Raw genomic sequence first — 11001 nt, forward strand, 5'->3', positions numbered from 1 at the left:
ATGACGATTGTAATCCTGTTACGTGGAAAATGCGGTCTCTCCAAATGCATCACAAAATATCTTGTTGGCATGGCAGTAGTGGATCTCCTGGTCCTCCTTATGGCAGTCATATTAAACCGGATCGGAGCTATCTACTTTCCGCTTTCTTTCCTCTAAATTACACCAGTCTGCAGCCTCAGAATCGTTATGATCTACATAGCCAGAGACGGCTCGGTCTGGCTAACCATCGCTTTCACTTTCGATCGATTTGTAGCCATCTGTTGCCAGAAGTTGAAGGCAAAATATTGCACCGAGAGAACTGCTGCTGTTGTCATGGTGACGGTTTGTGTTGTGAGCTGTTTAAAGGACATTCCCATTTATTTAATATATGTGCCTTTATATGTAGTCAACAATGTACCTTGGTTCTGTAACATCAAGCAAAGCTTTTATTCCGATATATCATGGATTGCTTTCGACAGCATTTATTACATATTGAACCCTGGTGTCCCCTTCTTCATGATTTTACTCTTGAATGTATTGACTGTTAAACACATCCTGGCAGCCAGCAAGGTCCGCCGGAGTTTACGCGTTCAAAATAAACAAACCAAATAGAACGACCCAGAGATGGAATCTCGGAAGAAATCCATTGTGTTGCTGTTCGCTATCTCCGGTAGCTTTATCGTGTTATGGACTACCCATGTTGTAAATTTCTTGTATGTGAGATTTACAAACAGTAACTACTCCGTAGGCTCCAAACCCAACGATCCAAAATTCATTCTCCAGGAAAGTGGAATCATGTTGCAACTCCTGAGCTGTTGTACGAACACGTGTATTTATGGAGCGACCCAACGGAAGTTCAGAGAGCAATCCATGAAGGCACTGAAGTGCTCATTTAATCAAATTATAAAAATAGTAAAGTAATGAAAGACCAAAAGCAACTGACGTTTCACCATCTGTATTTCCTTCTTCTAGAGTTAACTGACATTTGCTGCTGTTGGCAAGGAAACAGAGGGTATCCCTGATCTTGAAAAACTGAATTTCCGCTTATGACGCATGTTGCTGCATAAAGTGTTTGCCGTTTGCTCTCTGCGGCAGTGTAAACGTGCACGGAATACTTTCTACACTGTTAGAGCGACATTATGGGCATGTAGTGTATAATGATCGGCTTCCCTTAGTTCTATGATGCACTTCGTGAATTGCTGTCATATATAAACTTTCACTGTGCCAATTACAATCTTTATCGGTCATTTCGCAACAGTGTAACTCCCGTAAATTTCCCCGATAAACCATAAGACCACAAGACCATTAGATATACGAGAAGTATTAGGCCATTTGGACCATCGAATTTGCTCTGCTATTTCATCATGTCTTATCCAATTTTCTTCTCCTCAGTAATCTCCTGCCTTCTTCCATGTCCCTTCATGCCCTGACCAACCAAAATCTATCAACCTCTGCCATAAATATACATAAAGACCTTTCTTTCTTTTTTAACTTTTTATTAATTTTCAAATTCATAAACATAGCAACAATACTAATGCAAAGAGATTTGGATTACATCATTGGTAATTAACATATGCAAACAAAAACTACAGATAATACAAGTATATTAGGCCTCCGAAACTCTTAATATAATTAAACATGATAAGAAGAAAAATGAAAAAATATCAAGAAAAAAAAAACCAAATTAGAAAAAAAAACTAAACTAAACTGAACCAAAAACTAAACTAAACAATACTAAACAAATCTGGGCAATTATATTATATCGAAAACAATCATTAATGTCATTAACTCTGCTCCTCAGTCCATGTATTTTAGGCTAATAAAAAGGAGTCGGAAAAGGTCAAGTTACATCATATGAAAATGTTGAGTAAATGGCCTCCAAGTCTCTTCAAATTTAACGGAAGGATCAAAAGTGACACTTCTGATTTTTTTTCTAAATTTAAACAAGATCTAGTTTGGGAAAACCATTGAAATGTGGTAGGAGGACTAATCTCTTTCCAATTCGATAAAATGGATCTTCTAGCCATTAATGTAATAAATGCAATCATCCGACGAGCTGAAGATGATAAATAACTATGTTCCATCATTGGTAAACCAAAAATTGCGGTAATAGGATGAGGTTGTAAATCTATACGCAAAACTGTTGAAATAATATCAAAGATGTCTTTCCAAAATTTTTCTAGAAGAGGGCAAGACCAGAACATATGAGTCAAAGAATCTACCGCAGAATGACATCTGTCACAAACAGGAGTTGCATGAGAGTAAATACGAGCTAGTTTATCTGTAGATATGTGGGCCCGATGCAGGACCTTAAATTGCATCAACATATAGAGGAAAATTTAATTTTCTACTATTTCTCTATAAATAAGTGAAGTTGAAGTTCATAATCACATCATAAATAATTGCTGTTAAACTCTTCTAATAAGGGTTTAAACCTAAGATTTGTTCTGTGATATCAATTGGATATGAAGTCGGAAAGGTAGGTAACATAGTATTTATAAAGTTTCTAATTTGTAAATACCTAAAAAAACAATGGGATCTGGGCAAATTATATTCATTAGACAAATGTTCAAAAGACACGTAACAGTTATCCAAGAATAAATGACTAAAACATTTATACCCTTCATTTTCCATATCAAAAAGGCTTGATCCATAACAAAGGGTTGGAAAAAATAATAGATATAATAGGGCTTGATAGAATAAATTTGTTCAAAACAAAAAATTTCCGAAATTGAAACAATATTCGTAATGTGTATTTAATTATTGAATTAACCATTTGTTTATTCAATTTAGAGAGAACAAAGGGAAGTGAAGTCCCTAAAATAGAAGCCAATGAAAACCCTTGTACAGAATTACATTCAAGATTTACCTGTTGTGGACTTGGAATTATATCCAAATCTTGTGTCCAAAATATTAAATATCGAATATTAATGGCCCAGTAATAAAATCTTAAATTTGGCAATGCCAAGCCACCATCCTCCTTGGAATTCTGTAAGTATTTTTACTTAGTCTAGGATTTTTATTCTGCCATTTATATATGAGGAAATTTTAGAATCAGCAGTACCAAAAAAGGATTTAGAAATAAAAATTGGTACCACTTGAAATAGATGTAAAAATTAGGTAGAATAATCATCTTAGTAACATTGATTAGGCCAATTAGTGATAAAGACAATGCGGACCATTAAGTAAACAATTGTTTAACCCGATTAATTAAAGGTAAAAAATTCAGCTTAAATAAATCCTTATGCTTCTTAGTAATTTTAACACCTAGATACGTAAAATAGTCAGTAACCAATCTGAATGGTGAACGATCATAAACTGGATCCTGCATATTTAATGGGAAGAGTGCACCCTTATTAAGATTCAGTTTGTAGCCAGAAAAGTTGCTAAACTGAGCAAGCAGGGATATTACTGCAGGAATGGATTTCTCAGGGTTGCAGATATACAGTAATAAATCATCTGTGTATAGTGATAACTTGTGTATCTCATTCCCACGGGTAATGCCAAGTAAATTAGGTCAGTCACGAATAGCAATAGCTAAAGGTTCCAAGGCAATATCGAATATTACTGGGCTAAAGGACAACCCTGCCTAGTACCACGAAACAACAGAAAAAAGGGAGATCTTTGATTTTTTTTTTAGTTCCGAAGCCGAAGGGGTAAAGTATATCAAGTTAACCCAAGATATAAATATCGGACTAAAATTAAATTTCTCAAGCGTACTAAATAAATATGCCCTTTCGACTCTGTCAAACGCTTCGTCAGCGGCCAGTGAAATGACACATTCTGGAGTTCCAGATGAAGAAGTATAAACAATATTCATTAATCTCCTGATATTAGAAAAAGAATAATGATTTTTAATAAATCCAGTATGGACGACAGAAATAATTTGAGGCAATACATTCTCCAGTCTAGTTGCCAGTATTTTAGAAAAGATCTTGGAATCCACATTCAGCAAGGATATAGGCCTATACAATGCACATTCATTAGAATCCTTATCTTTTTTAAGAATTAGGGAAATAGATACTCCATAAAAAGATTGTGGTAATTTACCTATAAATAATGCATCCTTAAAGATTCTATATAACAAAGCAGAAGTTATGGTAGAAAGGGATTTTAAATAATCTACCGTATAGTCGTCCGGACCAGGTGCTTTACCTGAAATAATTGAAGAAATAGCATCCTATATTTGTCCTTCCGTAATAGGTTTATCTAATATTAAACGCTCATTGGGTGGTAATTTCGGAATATACAAGTTCCTTAAAAAATCATGCATTTTAGTGGGGCCATCAGGAAATTCTGATTGATATAAAGAAGTATAAAATTCCTTAGCTCATCATGATCAACCGTCAGAGTACCATCACTTTTACAAATCTTAATATTCTGATGCTGAACCGAAGCAGTTTTCAATTGGGTAGCCAGTAATTTACCAGATTTATCACCATGTATATAAAACTGACTCATAGTTTTAATTCTATTGCTCCCAGAAAGGAGCTTTATAAAAAGAGAGTCGAACTTCAAATGGAGCATAGTGTATTACTAACATCTGCTTTTGAAATATACATAAAGACCTGGCCCCGACAGCTGTCAGTGAAAAAGAATTCCACAGATTCATCCCTCTCTCGCTAAAGAATTCCCACTCATCTCCTTTCTCAAAGGATGTTCTTCAATTCTGCGTCCGCCGGTTGTAAACTCTCCTACTATTGAAAATATCCTTTTCACATTCACTCTGTCAAGGCCTTTCACCATTCGATAGGTTTCAATGAGGTAACCCCTCCCCCCATTCTTCTGAATTCCTGGTGAATACAGGCTCAGAGCCATCAGACGGTCTTTATATGACAAGCCATTGAATTCTGGAATCATTTTCCCGAACCCCCTTTGAATCCTCTCTAGTTTCGACACATCAGTTTTAAGATAAGGAGCCCGAAAATTGCTCATAATACTCCAAGTGAGGCCCAGACAATTCTTTATAAAGTCTTAACATTACATCCTTACTTTTATATCCTAGTCCTCTTCTAAGAAATGCTAACATTTCATTTTCCTTCCCCACAACAGACTCAATATGTAAATAAATCTTCAGGAAATCCTATACCCGGACTCCCAAGTTGTATGTCAGATTGCTAAGTACCTGGGCAGTGGCGAAAAGTAAAATGGCTGGAGCCGCTTAGCACTAAAGTGCAAATCTGTTTATTAGGTGCGTCAAAAATCAAACTTACGACAATTAACTATAATAGCGAATGAAAAAACTGCCTATTTTATAAAACGATAATTAAGACAAAACACAGTAATTGCTAATTATTATTTTTGTCCAGTGTGGTCTCCTGACAGTCCCAGATTTTCCCCTCTCTCCTACTGTGAGCGAGCCATGTTTTCGAGCACCAGGACAGACCATCTTTAATTACCCACAACGTTAACTTAAAACTACACATGAATTCGAATATGATGTACCCACAATGTAGTTACAAACACACTCCAAAATAACCAGAATTATCTACCTTAAGTACAGTATATAAACAGCATATGCACTTTTATACATAGTATTACTGAAGAAATGAAATATTATGCCGTGTACAGTACCATAAGGCCTACACTATCCCATCAGACCTATTGCTAGAAAATACCGAGTAAAACATTGAAGTGCGAACACTCAGGGCAACGAGAGAAATTGACTAGGCACTGTGCGCGCGCGCGCGCGCGCGCGCGCGTGTGTGTGTGTGTGTGTGTGTGTGTGTGTGTGTGTCTGTGTGTCTGTGTGTCTGTGTGTATGTGTGTTGAGTGCATTTAATAATCGCTTTCCGTCGCACAGATTGATCATTGCGCAAATAGGTCAACATGTCAACATGACAATAGTGTTTGCACGTGAGAAAAAAAATGTGATTTCTGTATGACAATCAACCGAGAAATGAAATTTAACAATACGAAATGGAAATTAATTGGATTGCAATCTCTCCGAAATATATCCTGAAAGAACGAAGCATTTGAATACACATGCAGAAAATATGCAGTCTTCCCGATCACATAAGGACATGGGTATTTTCAGCAGGTATAACCATAATACGGTAAGACATTGCTGCAAAGTTCAGCTATTCGGCGCACAGAGAGAACTCTGCTGTTCCATCGTTACTGATTTATTATTCCTCTCAACCCCGCCCTCCTGCCTTCTCCCCATAACTAACCAAGAACCTATCTGCTTTAAATATTCCAAATCAGTTGGCCTCAACAATCGTCTGCGCAATGAATTCGACATTCACCACATTCTGGCTAAAGAAATTCCTCCTAAGCTGTGTTACAAAACGACGCCCTTCTATTCTGAGGCTGTGATATCTGGTCCTCAATCCCTCACTATAGGAAACATACGCTGCATGCAACTCTATCTAGGCATTTCAATATTCGGTAAGTTTCAATGAGATCCCATGCCATTTGTCCAAACGTCAGCGAGATCAGAGCCATAACCATGAAACGCTCCTCATATGGTAGCCCTAACAGTCTCGCGAACCTGCTCTGGATCCATTACAATGCCATACATGAGGATTAACTTAGCCATAAGCCCTTCCATAGAACTGCTCAGAATTCTCCGATTTCGATCTAACCAATGCCTTATAAGCCTTATCATTTTCATTTGCTTATATATTCTCGTCCACTCGACATAAATGCTAACAGTGCTTTTGCGTTCCTCGCCACTGACTCAACCTGTAAGTTAACCTTTAGGAAATCCTGCACGAGAATTACCAAGTCCCTTTCCACCTCTAATTTCTGAATTTGCTCCCCGTTTAGAGAACAGCCTACGCCTTTATTCCTTCTACCAAACTGTATGACCTCGTACTCCCCACACTATATTCCCTCTGCCACTTCTTTGCCCATTCTCCTAATCTTTTTAATTCCTTCTGCAGACTCGCTGATTCCTCTACATTCCGTCGTATCGTTCACAAATCTGAGCACAAATCCGGTCACAAATCCATCAATTCATTAATCAGAATCAACACACCTATCGTAAAATGAAACAGTCCCAACAGCGTCCACTGCAGACCATTTTTTACCGACAAACAACCAGACAAGGCTTCTTTATTTCCACTATCCAATCCTCTATCCATTCGTGTATCTTTATTTTAACGCCTTGAGATCTGATTTTATTTAGTAGCCTCATCTGTGGCACTTGTCAAAGACCATTTGAAAATCCAAGAGAACAGCATTCACTGACTCTCCTTTGTCTATCTTGTCTCTTATTCCCACGAAGAATTTAAACAGATTTGTCACGCAGGGTTTTCCCTTGCCTGACAACGATGAAAACTTCGGCCTATTTTATGACATGCTGCCAAACACCACGAAACCCCATCCTTAATAATGGACTCCATCATGTCAACAACCAGAGAAGTAAATCTAACTGGCCTGTAATACTGTAATTTCCTGTCATTTGTCTCCTTCCCTTCTCAACGAGTGCAACGACCTTCTCAATTTCCCCGTGCTCCTTATCCATTCCAGAATTTACTGATGCTTGGAAGATCACTAACAATCTGTCCGCAATCTTTTCACCTTCATCTTCCAGAATCCTGTGGTGTAGTCCATCTGGTCCAGAATTTTCAGCTTCCCTAGCGATTTCACCTTACTAACAGTTACTACACTCGCTTCTGCACTCTGACACCACTGAACTTCCGGCATGTTGCTTGTGCTTCCACTGTTAAGGCTGAAACAAAGTACCCATTGAGTTCATCCACTATTTCTTCATTCTCATTATTGCAACTCCTGTGTCATTTTCCAGCGGTCTGACATCGACTCTCGCCTCCCTTTTTATATATCTGAAAATGACATCCATTCCCGCACTCTTCTCATTCCTTACCCCGTGAGAGGTGATAAATAATGGGCTACAAATTGGACAGCTTAAGGTGATTCAAATGCGCTTTCTTTACTCTTTTAAGTTCGGTTTATTCTGTGTTGATTTAAGCAAGAAACACTGAATCAAGGAAACATCGATATTTAAAAAAGCACTCTAAACAGAAATCACGAAATTGTAGGAAGGTGAGTCTGATATCATTTGTGGGAAAGTTTTGAATGGTATTCTAAGGGATGGGATATATTAGTATTTGGATGGATGTGCATTGATGAAGGATAGTTAGCATGGCTACGTGCATGGTAGGTCATGTTTAATCAATCTTATAGAGTTTTCGAGGAAGTTACCAGGAAAATGGATTAAGACAAGGCAGTGATGTTGTATAAATAGACTTTAGTAAGGCATTTGACAAAGTCCCGCATGGGAGGCTGGTTAACAAGGGTCAGTCACTCGGCATTCAGGATGAAATAGTAAATTAGTTTAGCCATTGGCTTTGTGGGAGAACAATTACCTCTATGTTGGAGGCCTGTGACCAGTGGTGTGCAGAGTCCGTTGTTGTTTGACATCTATGTTTATTATCTGAATGATAATGTGGTTAATGTGGCGTTAGGCAATTTGCGGAAGACACCAAGGGTGGTGTGCAGTGGACAGTGAGGAAGGCTATCATGGCTTGCAGAGGGATATGCACCAGTTAGGAAAATGGCAGATGGAATTTAATGCAGGCAATTGTGAGGTTTAGCACTTCCGTGGGACCAGCCAGGGTAGGCCTTACATAGTCATAGTCATAGTCATACTTTATTGACCCCGAGGGAAATTGGCTTTCGTTACAGTTGCGCCAACCAAGAATAGAGTAGAAATATAGCAATATAAATCCATAAATAATTAAATAGTAATATGTAAATTATGCCAGGAAATAAGTCCAGCACCAGCCTAGTGGCTCAGGGTGTCTAACCCTCCAAGGGAGGGGTTGTAAAGCTTGATGACCACAGGAAGGAATGACTTCCTATGACGCTCAGTGTTGCATCTCGGTGGAATGAGTCTCTGGCTGAATGTACTCCTGTGCCCAACCAGTCCATTATGTAGGGGATGGGAGATATTGTCCAAGATGGCATGCAAGTTGGACAGCATCCTCTGTTCAGACTCCACCGTCAGAGAGTCCAGTTCCATCCCAACAACATCACTGGCCTTACGAATGAGTTTGTTGATTCTTTTGGTATTTGCTACCCTCAGCCTGCTGCCCCAGCACACAACAGCAAACATGATAGCACTGGCCACCAAAGACAGTGAGAACATCCTCAGCATCGTGCGACAGATTAAAGGACCTCAGTCTCCTGAGGAAATAGAGACGGCTCTGACCCTTCTTGTAGAACGGTAGGGCCCTGAGGGCTGTGGTAGAGCAAAGAGATTTGAAAATGCAGATACATAATTCGTTGAAAGACGCGTCACTGGTAGGTAGAGTCCTAAATAAAAGTTTTGGCACAATGGTAATCAGAAATCAATGTATTCAGTACAGAAGATGGGTTGTTATGTTGAAGTTTTATAAGACGTTCATGAGGCCTACTTCGCAGTATTGTGTGCAGTTTTGGTGACCTACCTATAAGAATGATGTAAACAAGGTTGAAAGAGTGCAAATAAAATTTACAAAGATGTTTGCAGACTAGAGGACCTGGATTATAGGAAAGATTCAAGAGATTAGAATTGTATCCATTAGAATATAGAAGATTAAGGGTGGATTTGATAGAAGTATACAAAATTATGATGGGAATAGATAGGGTAAATGCAAGCAGGCATTTTCCACTGAGGTTGGGTGGACGACAACTAGAGGGCATGGCTTAAAGATGAAAGATGCGAAGTTTAAGGGCAACATGAGGGGAAACGTCTCATTCAGAGAATCGTGAGAGTGTGGAATGAGCTGCCAGCACAACTGGTCTATGCGAGCTCAGTTTCAAGGTTTACGAGGCACTTGGACAGGTACATGGATAGTAGAGTTATGGAGGGCTATCTTTGTACCCAGTGCAGGTCGTTAGGAGTGGACAGTTTAAGTGGTGTCGGCACGTACTAGATTGGCCGAAGGGCCTGTTTTGTGCTATGCTTCCCTATGACTCCATGCCTTTGAAACGTTGGTGCGAATTTTTTTTGTTAAGGAGAATCAGAAAGTCCGTGATCATTGCGTCGCACGGCCCCAAGTATATATGTACAGTAACCGAATTCGTGAAGGGAAGAATATTTACAGCATCTGGAAGTGAAAAGCAAACTGCTGGACAAATTCAATACGTTGGGCAACACTAGTGGCAGGAAGTATACAGTCGATCTTTCGGGCCGGGGCCCATCATCTGAACTGAGGCAGAGACTCAAGTACAACTCAACTAAGCCTGTTAATTGCATTCCCTGCTCTCGATCAGGCTTGCTGCACATCGGTCTAATCACGTGTAGTTTCGCAGTTTAGTTTGGAGAGCACCTGAACCTCGTGAGCAAGTGCCAGCTGAAGTCGCTGTTGCATACTATTTCAACTGGAGCTTCACATTCGCACGTGGTCTGCTCCGTCCGCAGCCTTCTCCGCTGCCAGCATGAGGCCAAACGCAAACTTCAAGAGCAATGCCTTTTATTCAGCCTGCGTAGTCAATGATATCAACACTAAGTTTTCCAGCTTGAGATAATCTTTACCTTCTGTGAATGCTCACGTCTTTCTCTCCTTCCACAGCATCCGTCTCTATCTTCACTCTTCCTGCATCCAGCTGGCATATTTTGCCCTTTTCCTTTGACTATTTCCTCTTATCTACTGTAACCTGTCTGTCAACTCCAGAGACACTACGCCTCCCCCATCTAGGTTCCCGAAGTGGAAAGCCGAAGGAAATCTACCATTTACTCTTCAGTAACACGGGGAATTTCATTATGTTATGAACAACCTATATTGTTAATGTATTTTTTTTTGTATTTTTGCAAAACTTAAATGTTCGACGAGAAGAGGCGGAGGACCAGCTCCTTCCCAGTTAGTCTTTCCAGTGCCTCCTGAGATGGTGATGTGCCTCTCATGCGAGACGTGGCAGACTTGGGCAACTTCCCTCTCCCGCAGAGTCACGTCTGCCAGAAGCGCATGCGGCTGGGCGACCTGGAAGACCATGTAGGGAATCTGGAGCATCGGCTGGATGACCTTCGAATCATAAGGGAGACTGAGGCAGTCATAGATGACAGCAACAGGA

General features: G+C 39.5%; 1 pseudogene; it reads left to right on the plus strand.

Annotated features, from left to right (window-relative positions):
* On the plus strand, positions 1 to 900 carry LOC134353275 (probable G-protein coupled receptor 139; annotated as a pseudogene).
* Positions 901 to 11001: the final 10101 nt, after the last annotated feature.

The sequence above is a fragment of the Mobula hypostoma genome, chromosome 10, assembly GCF_963921235.1.
Source record: "Mobula hypostoma chromosome 10, sMobHyp1.1, whole genome shotgun sequence".
In the NCBI taxonomy this organism is placed as follows: Eukaryota; Metazoa; Chordata; class Chondrichthyes; order Myliobatiformes; family Myliobatidae; genus Mobula; species Mobula hypostoma.